This window comes from Lissotriton helveticus, chromosome 10 (assembly GCF_964261635.1).
Source record: "Lissotriton helveticus chromosome 10, aLisHel1.1, whole genome shotgun sequence".
Taxonomy (NCBI): Eukaryota; Metazoa; Chordata; class Amphibia; order Caudata; family Salamandridae; genus Lissotriton; species Lissotriton helveticus.
Genome location: NC_136071.1, coordinates 494,578,806 through 494,596,407, shown reverse-complemented (window position 1 = coordinate 494,596,407; position 17,602 = coordinate 494,578,806). Strand labels below are relative to the sequence as shown.

Below are 17,602 nucleotides of genomic sequence, written 5' to 3'. Positions count from 1 at the left end.
ACTTCATCGAGGGGTCAAAACGACTTAATTTTAGAGTCTTCTTAAGCAATTATTTGATCTCCAAAAATTCAGCCTCACACTCTTTAGACCAGACAAAATCTACACCTTTACATAGGAGTCTTTGCATATTAAGACACTTTTCAGCAAAACCGCTCACAAATTTGCTATAATACTCAGCCATACCGAGAAATTTCATCAGGTCTTCCTGGTTGGTAGTAGAGGCCAAATTTTGTATGGCTTTCACCAACTCAGCTTTGGGTTGCACTCCCTGGCCAGATATGGTGTGACCAAGATAGTCAATTGAAGATTTGTTAAACTTACACTTGTCTAACTTGACAGTGAGATTATGTTGATGAAATCCCTCTAAAACCTGCCTGAGCCTTAAATCATGTTCTTCCTGTTTTTTGCTATAAATCAGCCCATCATCTTGGTAGATCTTGACACCTAACTGCCCTTCAACACCTTTTCCAAAGCCCTCTGGAAAACTGAAGCTGCTGACACCAAACCAAAAGGTAGTCTTATAAATCTGAAAGTTCCAAATGATGTAATAAACTCAGTTTAGTCTTTGGAATCTTCATCTAACATTATTTGATGATAGGCAGATTTGAGATCTACCGTGGAGAAAACTTTTGCACCTTGCAGAAGCATCAACATATCAGAGATTTTGGGAAGTGGATATCTATCCACCACAAATTGTTTGTTAAGCTCCCTCAAGTCTATGCATAAGGTAGGCAGACAAAATATAGATTTTTCAATATCGACCTATCATAATATCGATGTTTTAATATCGAAGGGACAGAATATAGAAGGTAAGTAATATCGATTTTTTTAACATCGAAGGGACAGAATTTCGGAGGTAAGTAATATCGATTTTGTTAATATCCATGTAAGTAATATCGATAATAATAATATCGATTTTTATATGATTTTTATGTATATTTGTATGTATTTAATATGTATTATTTTTTTAAATGTAATTTAAGTAAATGTTGTATTTTAGTACCGTAGCGGGTTGTGGGTTTATAGGGGAATAGGATGGGAAGTAATTTAATTATACTAAATTAATTATGATTTTTTTTAGGAATGATGAATTAATTTTAATTAATTGGTAATTCATTTTTATTAATTGGTAATTTATTTTAATTCATTGATTAATTGATAATTATGTTCTGTAGTGGGTTGTGGGTTTATAGGGGAATAGGGTTGGAAGTAATTTAATTATACTAAATTATTTGTTTATTTTTTAGGAATTATAAATGAATTCTAATTAATTGGTAATTAATTTTTATTAATTGGTAATTTATTATAATTAATTGATTAATTGATAATTATGTTCTGTAGCGGGTTGTGGGTTTTTAGGGGAATAGGGTTGGAAGTAATTCAAATGTAATTAAGTAATAATTTATTTTGCTAATTATATTATTGTTAATTAATTATTAATTGGTAATTAATTTGTATTAATTGGTAATTCATTTTAATTAATTTATTAATTGATAATTATGTTAAGTGTATTATTTTATTATTGGTGTTTGTTGTGCGTTTATAGTGTGTAAAGTAATTGATATGTAATTAAGGAGGTATTACATTTATAGTTGGGTATTGATAATTAATTTATTTGTAAATAGTTTAGATTAATTTAATAAATATTTTTTTTAATATTTTAAAATATTAGTTCATTTATAAGTATGTTATTTTTAACTTCTACGCTATCCAACACTTTCCCTACTGTTGCACTCTCTGGAGTGGGAAAAGTAATTTTTCACCCCTACGCTATCCCACACTTTCCCTACTGTTGCACTCTCTGGAGTGGGAATAGTAATTTTTACCCCTACGCTATCCACCATTTTCCCTACTGTTGCACTCTCTGGAATTGGAATAGCAATTTTTACCCCTACGCTATCCAACAGTTTCCCTACTGTTGCACTCTATGGAGTTGGAATAGTAATTTTCTACCCCTACGCTATCCAACACTTTCCCTACTGTTGCACTCTCTGGAGTGGGAATAGTAATTTTTACCCCTACGCTATCCAACTCTTTCCCTACTGTTGCACTCTCTGGAGTTGGAATAGTAATTTTTGCCCCTACGCTATCCAACACTTTCCCTGCTGTTGCACTCTCTGGAGTTGGAATAGTAATTTTTACCCCTACGCTATCCAACACTTTCCCTACTGTTGCACTCTCTGGAGTTGGAATAGTAATTTTTACCCCCATGTTATCCAACACTTTCCCTACTGTTGCACTTTCTGGAGTGAGAATAGTAATTTTTACCCCTAAGCTATCCAACACTTTCCCTACTGTTGCACTCTCTGGAGTGAGGATAGTGATTTTTACCCCTACGCTATCCAACATTTTCCTTACTGTTGTTTTTTTGGGAGTTGGAATAGTATTTTATTCCCTCTGTTACTTAATATTTTTTGTATTGTTTTAGTTACTGTAGTATATAAGTAATTAAAAAAATATTAAAACGAAATTTATTTTTGTTAATTTGTTTTGCATAATGATTTAATTTGTATTTATGTTATTATTTTATGTGTATAGATGAATTTGTAATATATAATATTTTTAATTATTTATAAGTCATTACAATAAATATTACAACTGATTATTAAGTATATATATATTATATATTATATTTTTATGTTTAATTATATTTTTTATTACATTATGTATATTACTTATTAATTTTAAATAATATAATATATTCTGTACTATGGTTATTATATTTGTAAGTATTTTTAAACTAATTTTACATCTTTTTTTAACTAACAAAACAATATTTTGTAAAAAACGATATTTTCGACATCTATATTTTTTTCTCGATATTTTTGTACTTACCTTTTTGTAGATAGGATGTCGATATTGTTGACATCGATATTATTGCTCCGATATTTTTGTAGGCCGATATTTTGTCTTTCTATATTTTGTCATACATTCTATGCATAAGCAAAGACTTCCATCCGATTTTCGGGCGGCCACAACTGGTGCCAACCATTGTGTCCCTTCAACCTCCTCAATTATACCTTCAGATTTGAGCTTTTCTAATTGTGACTTCATCTCATCTCTCACCGCCAGAGGGACACCACAAACCTTACCCGCAACAGGCACAGCTCCAGACGCCAATCGTATTTAGTGTACATAGTCCAGTAGACAACCCAAATCTTTTCTAAACACGCTGGAAAATGTCTTCTTCAAGTTTGAAGTATACTCATCATTACAATCCTGCGAGGTGATCTCATTCAAATGAAAATTTTCTTTCAATATTATGTGTGGATTACTATTGGGATCTAGCATCACACCCAATCTCTTTGGTGGAACCAGCTTAGAATACTATCCTCCTTGTAAGATGCATAAACTTTACCATATATGTATTCAATTAGACCATGAAAATATCCTATAAGCGTTATGGGTTCCCCACCATAGCCACTAGCTTGAATGTCAGCCTTCAAGATTTTTACTTTATCTTTCAAATTGTGTATATAAAATTGTCTAGAAATAATAGTAAATTTTGCTCCAGAATCAAATAACACACAAGTAGCTTTCCCATCAACAAGCACTTCATCAACAGGTCCCCTATTATTATCAGTGACTTGAGACACAATTTGACAACAGTCAAAGTCGGAACAGAAGTCACTGTCACTTTGAACATCATGTGAGATGAGATTGACTTTCACCTTATTTTGTTTGCTTTACAGACATCAGTAAAATGCCCATCTTTTTTGCAATTTGAACACATGGCTTTTTAAGGTGGACATTTCTTGTCATCTGCAAAATGCCCTAAATTTCCACATCTGTAACATTTAGGTTGGAAGTTGTTTTTTTGAAAATTGTGAGAAATGTTCCTATCCGGCTTAATATTATAAGCTTTTTTTTACATGTTTTTCTTTAGAGGAAGTTTTCACTTCATGAACAATTTCACTTTTAGTTTCATGCTTAGTAATGATTTCCACACACTTTAAATAATGCTCTATTTGTTTGGCAATGGTTGTCACTTCTTCTAGCGAAGGATCATCCTTTTGCCAAATATCTTCCCTGACTTTTTGAACATTGCACCCTAACATGAACTGGTCTCTTATCCTCTCTTGCAATGAAGCCCAAATTTGCAAGAGGATCCTAACTTCCTCAATGCAGTTATATAGTTTTCAACAGATTCACCATCATTTTGAGTCCTGGGATCAACATTATATTGCTCCAGAATAGTGCTCAATTAGGCAGATAATGTCTGTCTAATTTCAATATGCAAATTTCATACTCATTAAAATCTTGGTCAAGAATTTCAGGTAAGTAATCAAATACTTCTTGGCCCTCTGAGCCAAAACAATGGAGTCGTAGAGCAGTTCTGCAGTACAGCGACCCAGAAAGATTTAGCTGAACAAAGATGGCTGCCATGCCACGCATGCAACATCAAGCGTGACGTGACGTAATGAGATCACTTCCAAGTAGAGCAAATGCGGGCAGTGTGGAACGAGACGCATGCTGAGCCGAGAATGAAGGAGTCAGCTTGAAGAATAACAAACACATATAAGAGCATGCACATAAGAATGTTCGTGGCGCGTTTACAACGAAAATTTAACTGCTTGTAGAGTTGTTTTTCTTAGTTGCGAGCACAATTCAAAAAGTAACAAGTTGAACAGTGTCACAAATTCAAAGCAATTGTGCAAATCCTCAGCACCCCTAAAAATAAGTAAGTTATTGGCAGAACAACACAGCACTGGGTTCACCAATGGGTGACCTCCTCAATACCGCTTTTAAACAGGATCACTGTTGGCAGCTTGGAAGGCGTGCCGGGTGCATTCCGCTTCAGTTACAGTAGAGAATATATTTAATTGAAGCACTTAACAAGTTGACTGCTGCACAGGCAAAGTTCACGACATGTGTCAGTTGGCGCAGAGTCTCTTTAATTGATGCGCTAACCAAGTTGACTGACGCAAAGGCAATGTTCAGCGCACGCAGCAAAAACTTGAAAATTACAGGCAAACTTTAAAAGCCCGCACCGGACCTCCCAACAAGCACAATGAGATGGTGAGGAATGCGGCGAATGCTCCCAACCCACAAAGAGGCAGTGAAAACTTGATAAGAGTCTTTTAACCCAGATTTAAGATCAAAGGGTGAGACAATGAAAAATAAAAAGAAGTGACTCACGTTGCTGATTCTTTTCTCCTCTTTGATTTTTTTTTAACAATGAGATGTTGAGACCAAGAAAGTTCTCCCAAATCCTTGTAAAAAAATTGTAGTAGATGAAGATTTACGGGGTAGGTGTCCTTCGTTCGTCGCCAGTAAAGAATTAGTCAAATTGATACACGTGGAGAAGCTTGAGGTAAGTGAAGTATGTTTATTCCAGGGAGAAGATGGTCTCATCCATCCAGCAATCTAGTCAGGTCCAACTGACTCATATCAACAGTGGTCTCTCTAACTCCAGGTTCTATCACCATGGAGCTACTTCAAATACATACATACTAAAAGAGTCCCAGCTAAACGATGTAGGAAGATAAGAGAATGCACTATGTTACACACATTCATTGGTTTATCCTTTAATGATGGCCTACAAGTTTTCTAACTAATCTCCCACTTGGAAAGCCTACAAATAATAGCAGATAGAGGCTCACTCCCAGGACTCTGCAAGTAGGGTTGTTAATCACGCACCACCCATCCCGATTCACTAAATCAAGTAGTCATATTAACTTAGAGCAAAGGGAATTAATAGGGATTTCGGGTTGAATTCTGGGAATCCCCTGAGGAATTACAAATTACTGGGGGATACAGTAATTCCAGATCCCATTCCTATGTTAATTCTTCACTCTCTTCTGCTGTTTCCCTGTTAGATGCAATCTCCTTTCAACAGCTGGAATCATGAGGTGTCTGTTGTACCTCCATAGATCTCCTAATTGCCAATGGGGCAGTGACATGGTTATCCACCTTATTGGGAATTGCAGGAGGTCTCTAGCAAGGGCTATAATGTATAAATCCTGGATCGGTTATCCCTTCTTTAAACACCACCCCAATACCATTACTCGTCATCTTTCCTACATGAATCACTCTTGATCAACTATATCACTCAAGTTTTCTCACTCACAACAGACCTTCCAGAATGAAAGTGACACACAACTGCAATGTTTCTCTTGATAGTACATCATATTTCATATTTAAGGTGCTCACAGTAATGAGGTTCCTAGAATACTGGCTCTGACTCTACTGGCATCACCTACCATTTATGTGAAAAGTATTTTTGTTAAGTGGTCTATTGAAATGTTTGTAAGTTATTGGTGCAAGATCTGTCAATCATTTCATCGTCAAAAATTGGTACAGAATGCTTTTGACAGTGGGATCCAGAAGCAAAGTTATGATTTTGAGCCTAAGGAGAGTGAAGCACGTCAAACCTTCCCATGAGGGTTTGAGAGGTCTTTCTCCCCCTACTAATATCTCAAGTATGCGTTGCAACAATTGGTGGTTTCATCTATCCATAGACCAAAATTCTTAATGATTACTTCGGGAACACTTCTCTAAAAACCTTTCTCTGAGTTTGGAGTTCTCCAAGGATTACTTCTTTTCTATTCAAAGACTGCCTCTTCTTTGGAAATAGTTCTCCAGAAAACCTTTCTCTCACCTTTGGAGTTCTCCAAGGATTCCTTCTTATTTTCTGTTCAAAGACTGTCTCTTCTTTGGAAATACAGATCCAGAGGCCGTCCCTTCCGCCACTGAGTATACTGCTGACTTACCCCAAAACCTGACTATGGGTACAGATATCTAGCACTACGCCATCGGCCTGTTTCTGGTAGCAAAGGATCCTCCCAAATCGCCTCTGTCTCATTGACTTGAGGAAACAATCTTCACTAGACAGCCATGAACCCAAAGTCATCATAAACAAGATTACCTTTTTCTCAGACGTCCCACTCATACAACAGACACTATTGAGCCCACAAGTAAAATCACATGCTGTTCTGTTAAATTGCTCATTCTCCATCAAACCCCATATTCTGAAAATAATTTGAGCTTTCTTTTTTTGGAAACTCCTTTGTTCAAGATAACTTTTCTCCATATCAACATACCCACCGGGAAGATTAATGGGTTTTAGGCACTGGAGCATATCATAAAGTGCACTAAAACATCAAAATCTGTGCTGTTGAGCTGTGTATAAAAAAACAATTCTGTATTGTTACATGACGGACGTCTTCTGCACCTGGTCCTATGAAAACTCAGTCTCAACATCCATTTATCTACAAACACCCGTTGGGCTTTATTTATAAAACAGCCTTAATAAAACTTTGCGGACCCCATATTTGTCTTTCAAAACTAAAACATAACACAAATAAAAAAGGAAGGTTGTATGTTCCTTGTTGACCCTTTCCAGTTGTCTTTTTTACTTAACATGGGAAGACCTTGAATGCTCTCGGCACCCCTTCACTGAACCACCGATCAGAACATGGTTCAACCTTTGCATTTTCATTTTATTGCAATGTACCCACTTTATACAAATACTGAAGGCGACATATATGTGGGATAAAAAGGTTGCTAACCTTTCTGATATGAGTAACGTTATATGTCGATGAATAGCACCAAGACATATGAATTAGGCAAATTATAAGGGCAGAGTAACAGTACTGCTTGGATTATTAATGCTAAGAAGTCACTGTGATCCACTCCTTTATGGGGGGGGGAATGGGATCCAGAGGCCGTCCCTTCCGCCACTGAGTATACTGCTGACTTACCCCAAAACCTGACTATGGGTACAGATATCTAGCACTACGCCATCGGCCTGTTTCTGGTAGCAAAGGATCCTCCCAAATCGCCTCTGTCTCATTGACTTGAGGAAACAATCTTCACTAGACAGCCATGAACCCAAAGTCATCATAAACAAGATTACCTTTTTCTCAGACGTCCCACTCATACAACAGACACTATTGAGCCCACAAGTAAAATCACATGCTGTTCTGTTAAATTGCTCATTCTCCATCAAACCCCATATTCTGAAAATAATTTGAGCTTTCTTTTTTTGGAAACTCCTTTGTTCAAGATAACTTTTCTCCATATCAACATACCCACCGGGAAGATTAATGGGTTTTAGGCACTGGAGCATATCATAAAGTGCACTAAAACATCAAAATCTGTGCTGTTGAGCTGTTAGCCTCCATTTTAATATTAATAAAGCAATACGCTCTGTAGGCTGTTCAGGTGTGGTGTCAGCTGCCATTTATACCCTTAACCTGAGACAATCAGCCACAAGAGGTGACGCTGGTAACTGATGACCTCCAAAATATTAAGTGCTTTCACAAGATGACTGAATGGTATCGCCAAAGTTGACTTGCTAACAGGCCCCTGTTAATTGGGCGTTCACTTCTACAATGTGACGATCCTGCCCCAAATAGGCCAACACTACATTTCCCAATGTATTTTATTTCAACTCTGGATACACATTAATAAGCTATTTTTTTAACTAGAAGCAGTGAAATAATTGTTGTCAGGTGACCCACATGCCCCATGGGTGTGCCGCTGAGGCAGGTTTGCTAAATTCACTAAAGAGTGTAGGGTGTTGGCAGCTCCACTGATGGTGTACCCCACTGGGGCCCTTTGGGCAGAGATCTTCAAACTTTTTGATGCAGAGATCCCCTTGTCCAATTTTTTTTTCCGTGTAAGGTCCCCCACGAGAAACATTTCTAGAACCTGGTACTTCTCATCATCGATAATTATTGACACCCACAAACACCCCAATTCCCACAGCAAATCATTTTTACTGTGGGGAAATAATATTAAACATGGCGTGGTCAAAGGTGTAGCTAAAAACAAAGGGCCTCATTTATGAGGAATTGGCTTAGGGCAGCGCCACAAGTCTTCTTGCTTCGCTGCCCTATGCTAAGGTGAAAGGGCAGGAATGCAACATATTTATGAAGTACGGTGCACTCCTGTCCTTTACCCTTGCATTGGCTCAAAAATTGCTGCCTAGCACCAACATAGGCAGGATTTGTGCAGGAAGGGGCACCTTCCTTTATAAACACAATCCTGAGAGGTGTTGTCCTCTTTCTATATGAGCTGCAAAATGCAGCACACATGGAAGGATAGACAAAACGAGGATAAATGAACATATTTATCCTCATTGTGCCTCCGCTGGGAAGGCGTAAGGTTTTGGCCTGCCCCAGGTTTGCGTGATTTTGTAAATCTGGGGCAGCAGCAATATCCATGGGTGTTGCGTAGGAACACCCATGCAACGCTCATTGAACGCCTCCTTGATGCAGAGTAAGGCAACACAGTGACTTGCGCTGCTTCTTTTTACTCCATTTCTATGATAGCATGCAAAGCCATGCAGGATGGCTTTGCGCTATCTCATAGGTATGGTTGAGATGTTTGTGCTGCCGGACCGAAAAAACAAGTGATGCTCTGGCGGCGCAAGCCTCTCATATATAAGGATGAAAATATTCTGTACGTTTTTTAAGTCTTTCAGGTAGCTACATATAAAATAATGAGCATTTTAAATGAAAAATAAATAAAAAGAGTTGTTATACAGTGGGAAATGTACTGTAGTACATTATGAAACCTCTATTAGTTAATGCACTGCAGAGGTCTGTGTGTTCCCCCAGAGCCACAGAATTAAATTAAATCTTGGTTGGTGCAGTGGAGAACAGTGACTTGTGTATTTTTAGTACTGCGAGGTCACAGCCTTTGACAGAAAACACTGTGAATGTGTAAGTCGTTTATCTTTTCTTGCATTACACACAGTGTAAGATGGACTGCTACAAAATGTGCAAATTGGTTTATGATAAAGTTGTGCTTCCAAAATGTAGATTTTAGTAATACCAGAGCTATGTAATGCAATTTTGTTTTTTACATAACTGTCCCTTCAACACCTCCTTAGGGGTACTAAGGGCTTTGTAAATTTAATTACGATTAAAAGCACACACTTCACAGCCCAGTTGTTAACTCTTTGCACTAACACTAAAACAAAACACATCTTTGTCATCACAAAGCTTGGAGTGATTCGATCAATTAAAGCCAGAACCGTCTCCCAAGCACCCTTTATACTTGCAGATTAACTCACAGCGCAAATTTGCATTTTATTCAGGCAAGCCGGCACCCTGGCACGAAGGCTATTCCCAGCACAGGAGACTCAATTATTGAAACTTCAGCATTTTAATAATCGGAATTAAACGTCTCGGAACAGTTGTCTTTTTCCAAATCGAAGAGCAAATGTTTTGGATTCCAGGCACAATTGAGGTTGGGGAATGCAGGCCCCCCTTCCCAGGACTCCATGCAGGGCCGGACTGGCTACCGGGCAGTTTGGACGGCTGCTGAGCTGGGGGCTGAGCTCGTTGATGGGGACCTGCGTGTACTAAACAAAATTTGTTTTGCTTTCATTATTTCGAAGCACAGGCAGGTCTCCATGAACGAAATCAGCTCCCACTGCAGTGAAATCAGCCCCCAGCTTGGCAGCATTCCAAACTGCCCGGTAGTCAGTCCGGCCCTGACTCCGTGGGCCTCCTGAGGGTCGCGCCCTTCAGATTGAAGACCTCTGCCTTTTGTGGGTTGTGTGCCTGGGTCCTGTGACTGGAGCCCATTACTATTGATGCCAATGTTGAATGTTTTTCACTCACTACAGAGCAGTGAGGGCACTCACCCACACATGTAGTTTGAAGATGAAGCATATAGATGCAAAAATCAGGGGAGTTGAAAGCTGCATAGTGGGGCCTTCGTTGCGGTCTTAGCAGGTGAATAAGGCCAATGTGCATGATATATGATATGGTATGATAGGACAGGAGATATGTATACAGTGCTCTCATGACTGAGCATCTTGGCGCTAACTCAACAAAAAACATAGCAAACCATCACATACACCGAAGACTGCGTCATGAAGAACAAAGGCGAGAAAGGGAAAGAGCTGAGGAGAGAAAGATAATACTGTGATGTAAGCAGATTGTATCTTGTTCAATGTTTCTATTATTTATAATTTTTTCTCCAGTTGATTCCTTTGCTAATGGGTTTAGTCTCATTCTGCCACATCTTGGAGGCTCTAGGGATGCTGATGAATTGTAGATGGTAGGCAGTGGGTTGTGTGGCAGAAAGAGCTGGCTGCCTGTGCTTTCAGGGATCAGTGAAAATGTGTGCGCCCAATGGTGGATGAATGGTGTCACCATGTCAATCAGATGCAAAAACAACAATTGATAGACAGAATGCTGAACAATGTCATACATTCACCCCAGTACAGGGATCTGGGCCTAAATCCGTCGTTTTTTTGCACTCCACACCACCCCAGGTCAGACATGGCTATATGCAAATCAGCCTTGACCCTGTGCCTCATGGGAACAGTCCAGCCCGAACTGCCAAGCCATGTCTTTCCTGGACCGGAATCAAGCATCCAAGGACCGGTTTCTTGCTATCAGCCTTCAGGAGCCTGGATAGCTTGGCTCCAGTGGTGTGGAGAGCATGGGACTCATGTCTGAGCATACCCATCCCACTCGGGGTGACAAATGCAAAAACAACAATTGATGGACAGAATGCTGAACAATGTCATACATTCACCCCAGTACAGAGATCTGGGCCTAAATCCATCGTTTTTTTGCACTCCACACCACCTCAGGTCAGACATGGCTATATGCAAATCAGCCTTGACCCTGTGCCTCATGGGAACAGTCCAGCCCGAACTGCCAAGCCATGTCTTTCCTGGACCGGAATCAAGCATCCAAGGACCGGTTTCTGGCTATCAGCCTTCATCAGCCTGGATAGCTTGACTCCAGTGGTGTGGAGAGCATGGGACTCACGTCTGAGCATACCCATCCCACTCGGGGTGACAAATGCAAAAACAACAATTGATGGACAGAATGCAGAACAATGTCATACATTCACCCCAGTACAGAGATCTGGGCCTAAATCCATCGTTTTTTTGCACTCCACACCACCCCAGGTCAGACATGGCTATGTGCAAATCAGCCTTGACCCTGTGCCTCATGGGAACAGTCCAGCCCGAACTGCCAAGCCATGTCTTTCCTGGGCCGGAATCAAGCATCCAAGGACCGGTTTCTGGCTATCAGCCTTCATCAGCCTGGATAGCTTGACTCCAGTGGTGTGGAGAGCATGGGACTCACGTCTGAGCATACCCATCCCACTCGGGGTGACAAATGCAAAAACAACAATTGATGGACAGAATGCAGAACAATGTAATACATTCACCCCAGTACAGAGATCTGGGCCTAAATCCATCGTTTTTTTGCACTCCACACCACCCCAGGTCAGACATGGCTATATGCAAATCAGCCTTGACCCTGTGTCTCATGGGAACAGTCCAGCCCGAACTGCCAAGCCATGTCTTTCCTGGGCCGGAATCAAGCATCCAAGGACCGGTTTCTGGCTATCAGCCTTCATCAGCCTGGATAGCTTGACTCCAGTGGTGTGGAGAGCATGGGACTCACGTCTGAGCATACCCATCCCACTCGGGGTGACAAATGCAAAAACAACAATTGATGGACAGAATGCAGAACAATGTCATACATTCACCCCAGTACAGAGATCTGGGCCTAAATCCATCGTTTTTTTGCACTCCACAGCACCCCAGGTCAGACATGGCTATATGCAAATCAGCCTTGACCCTGTGTCTCATGGGAACAGTCCAGCCCGAACTGCCAAGCCATGTCTTTCCTGGACCGGAATCAAGCATCCAAGGACCGATTTCTGCCTATCAACCTTCATCAGCCTGGATAGCTTGACTCCGTGGTGTGGAAAGCATGGGACTCACGTCTGAGCATACCCATCCCACTCGGGGTGACAATTGCAAAAACAACAATTGATGGACAGAATGCAGAACAATGTCATACAATCACCCCAGTACAGAGATCTGGGCCTAAATCCATCGTTTTGTTTGCACTCCACAACACCCCAGGCCAGACATGGCTATATGCAAATCAGCCTTGACCCTGTGCCTCATGGGAACAGTCCAGCCTGAACTGCCAAGCCATGTCTTTCCTGGACCGGAATCAAGCATCCAAGGACCGGTTTCTGGCTATCAGCCTTCATCAGCCTGGATAGCTTGACTCCAGTGGTGTGGAGAGCATGGGACTCACGTCTGAGCATACCCATCCCACTCGGGGTGACAAATAAAAATGTCAATCAGGAGTGTGAGAAGTGAGTGTTTGACCGCAGGCTAAGGGCATCATCAGAGGCACGGTTGACAGATGACGGATGCAGACGGTCAGCTGCTAGGTCTAGGAAATGCTAGTTGGAGTGCAGCTTCGGCTCCACGCCTTGCGAACGATCGCTGTTGCAGCTGCTGCATCTGTGCTGGGTAACTGTGAGATCCATCGTATGGTAAATGAAAGATGTGATGGGGTTGCAGAAGGTGAGTCAGGAGACCCATATCGTTGCCAATGTAGTGAGGCCCCAGAGGTCAGGCACAGCGCCCCCCAAAATAACAACTCAAACCTAGACATTGGGAACAACTGAGGGAGATATCCATGCACAGAATCTCCTGCGACTTTATTAAACCCCTGACACCATGCCTGGTGTAAGCATGTGTGTTGGGATGGAAACATTCTGTGCATGGTATTAGATTTGCACCGCTGCTGACTGCCCAACTGTACTGATGTCTGGATTCCTAATGCTGATTTTTGTTGTCATAGGCAAACATAAGTCATGTGTGTGTTTAATGACATAGGCCTATCACATGGATTGCTTTCTTGGTGGACAGGGTGCAGCACCCAAAGCACTACCATCATAGTGGTGGAAGGTTACTACCTTCACCAGAAGTTAAGCAGTATGAGTGCAATTGTGGCAGCATACCGCGTGGTGACCAGTAAAAGTGAATGTTTTTTTTGCAAATGGAGTGAGAACTACAGGCTCACTCACTTTAAAGTTCTCCTGCAGTGTGATTTACTCCCCACTTGGCCTACATCAGGTGATGTGAAGTGCTACCTAGTGCAGAAGTGGTGTCTCTGACCTGGGTGTGTATGTGTCTGGTAAGGGTACAATACACGAAGGATGTAACGTTATGCAGTGTGTGCATCTTGAATGAGGATATTGGGTGCATGTGTGCCTGTAAATGGAACAATAGGTAAAGGATGTAATGTTGTGCGGTGTGTGTATGTTGAATACACGTTCTCACACCATGGAAATCTTGATTCTGAATTCCAGATGTTTATTGTTACCCAACTCAATGGTACTCATGTTACTGTCCTCAGAAGGATGAAAGGCTGAGCGGACCCACCAGATTTGGACTTGTGACCATGAGGTCTAAGTGCAGGGGACGCATTAGTCCACTAACCCACCAGACCTGGCTATTAGGCCTTGTTAAGGTAAATGCTTAATGCATGTGCTGGGTGTATGTGTGTCTATTAATGGTACAATATGTGAAGGAAACAGTGCTGAGCAGTGCATGCATATAAATAGATGGCCCTGAGTAAATGTGTGTCCATGAGTAGCACAGTACATGGAAGGTATAGGGCTGTGCAATGTGTGTATGCTGTGTACATGCACAGGGTATAAGTTGTTCCTGTGAATGGCACATAACATGGAGGACTCTGGGTTCTATGAGAGCAGCACATGATTAATCTGAGAAGCCTGGTCTGCAGCTCAGATAATGCCTGGGAGCCTACGACATTTCTCCAACCCGGCTCTGTAGCACAGCTGGGTTGGGGAAATAGAAGTGCACATGTCTGTTTGGCCGGCCTAAGACAGTCGGCCAAACTGATATGCACACTAATAAGTGCCCACCACTCCTCCTTGTCTTGGCACGGCCCACCCCACCCTACACACCTATGCCTAAGGCAGTGCCAGCCACAGAAAAGTAAAATAATATTGTTTTATTGTCATTTTTCTTTTCTGTGACTCACCCTGACCAGTAGGGCGGTGCTCCTCTGCCAATACGGATGAGCCGCCCCTGCTTTTGATGAACATAGCACTGTACCTGCCATCAAGGTGTGAACTCTAGTCACTCTCATGGCTTGTGTTGTGGGACTATTAGCTTTGGAGTTGCTCCTACTGTGACAGACTGCTTTTCAAAAGGAAGAGGGGGCAGAGGAGGGTATGAACTCTTCAAAAGAAGCAAAACCCCAAAATTAAACTTAAAAGACTCAGACCCTAACTCACAGTTGGTGCCTGGAAATGGACTATCAGAAGGGAAGTTTTCAGACCCCAACATTTTCATATGCCAAGCAGCCAGACAGGCTGTGTGAGGAGGGGAAACTCTGGAAGACTTCTCCCTGCTGGGTGAGTTGGCATCACTCAGGGACACCAAAACCACTTTATTTAGAGCACTGTTTGGCTGCTGGCCAAAACCAGTATTCCCTGTGAGGAATAGGAGAGCGTTGGAGGTAGCAAGGATTAGTGGGGAGCCCATGAAATAAAATCCCTTTGAAAGGTGTGCGGAAGCTGTTGGTGCACCACTCGGGTCATTGCCCACGTGCCACACAGAGTTTGCAACCCCGTTTGCAAGGAAAAAGCCATGTGATGCTCTGTGCTGATCCTATCCGGTCGGAGCCCGTGAATAGTGCTGAAGTTGTCAATCCCGGATGCCATGAGGGGCTGCCATGGACTTTAGTGTGTTGATTGGGCAGGGGCCCATGCATCATGAGATACATTGACCCAGTATGCACAGAGGATCACCAGGAGCACCAGTAACGTGACCTAATCTGCCCGTCCCCGCCAGAGAAGTGACGATGCTGTGGGAGTACCTTGTTACCATCAGCCAAATGAGCAACCCAAGACATGAGCATTGTAGCCACCCTCCACCTTGAGATAAACCGGACATTGCCAGATATAAACTAAGGGTGCTGAGGTGAGTGGGGTCAAGCAGGGGGTATTGAATCTAAAGAAATAATAAAACTTACCTTTTGCAGCCGGTTGCTCCAGCGTTGCATGTCCTTGCGTCGCCACTCTTCTTCCTGCCTGCTGGTCCCAACAGCCCCTGGGACAGACTCCCTGTCCAATGCCAGTGCTGCAGAGCAGCGCGGGAATTGGTCTGAGCAGGCTGAAAAGACGCCCTGCTCAGACCAGGGAGTTTGTGGGGTTTCTCCAGCCCGGCAGCTTAATGCAGCTGGGCTGGAGAAAACCTAAGTACACATGTGTGTTTTGGTCGGCCTGAGACGCCCGGCCGAAACACATATGCGCACTTAGGGAGTGGAGTGCACTAGTATTCCTCCTCCCCTTCCCATACCTTGGCCCGCCCCTCACAACACAGCTGGCTAAGGGCCGGCAAATGTCATTTAAAACGATGCAAGAACATTGTTTTAATTTGCATTTACTGGCTCTGAGCCAGGCAGTGGGGCGACGCACGCCCGCCATTGCAGAAGAGCCACAACTGACATTTACCCTGCAGGAGGAGGTGCAGAGAGCCTCTGGTCTGTTCAGGAGTTTGACGGCGACCATGAGACTCTGCCAGCAGTTGGACCAACTCACCTGGACTTAGCTATAGCCACTGCGAACGCCGGCAGATGGAGCACACTCAAGAACTCTAGATGCCTTACCCTTCCGGTGAGGGTAAGACTGATTTCAGGCATCTCGACTCCTGATGGGGGTAGGGAACTAGCTAATAAATAAGAGCAGTAGCACTAGATTAACTCCGCCCAACCCCACGGAGGGAGTCTTGGACTGCTCAGACTATGCTAACCTTGAGTGTCAAGTGCAGAAGGGGTACTTGGCCTAGTTGCTCAGTATCATTAGTAGGTAGGGTCCTGGGACATCAGGAATAAAAGGCCTCAACCTCCATTTATTTATGCCTTTTTATATAGCACATAGCACAAACTTTACTCAAATGTGTCCGAGCACTTTACAATAGAACCAGTTACATTACATCAAGACTTCAAAGTACACGAATAACATAACAGATAAACTCTAAATATCACACAATATGGTTAGAGTTACATATATTCAAGTTGCGATTTCACTCTAGATTACATTTGAAGAAGAGTTGAAGCGATTTGGGTTAGACAATTATATATTACATACCTACTGAGCATGATCTTCTTGCCATTGCTGGGCTTCTTGCTGTGCGCGTTTAGCCAGGCCTTCGGGGTACTGTTGCACTCACGGACAGTGATCTTGGGCCTGAAGGGATACCCATGTTTATGATGGCTGTAGGGTAGAAGGCCGGGTGGTGGTGGGTGGAGGCAGATTGCTTGATCTTGGGGCAGTTCTTGAGCTCATGCTGACTGCGGTGCGCCGCTTGATGGCATTGATGGGTCAGATGTCCTCCACGCCTCTTGTACGCTCCATGCCCCCATTGTCTGCCAACCACAAAGTCAGGCCTCGCGCCAGACTCAAGCACCCATGGCGCCACTAGGTCCTGACCTCCATGCGGCTGGGTCTGTCCTCAAGGTATCCCAGGGGGGGGGGGGCTCTCTCATTACTCCATCGCTCCTGCCACTAGTTTCTGGCTCCGGGCCTCTCTCGGCAGCAGGCCTCCGGTGCCGATGGGTCTCACTAGTCCGCTAGTCACAGCCCTCCTCCGCCATCTTGAGGGCTGCACATGTATCCATGGCCATCGGCCGGTGACTGCCAAAACCAGTGCTGTTCATTTTTCTGGCCACGGCACTCAGCACTAGTGAGTCCAGAGAGGTTCCATCAGAGCTCACCGGTGGTCCCCGGGCACTTATCGCCTGCAGGATGGAATCAGATGGGGGGCTCCGGCGAGACT

The 17,602-nt window shown here is 42.7% G+C and overlaps 1 protein-coding gene across 1 annotated transcript in view; it reads left to right on the top strand.

Moving 5' to 3' along the window:
- Positions 1-17,602, top strand: part of LOC144784302 (LITAF domain-containing protein-like) — a 255,396-nt gene that overhangs the window by 217,498 nt on the left and 20,296 nt on the right. The gene's annotated exons all lie outside the window — the stretch shown is intronic.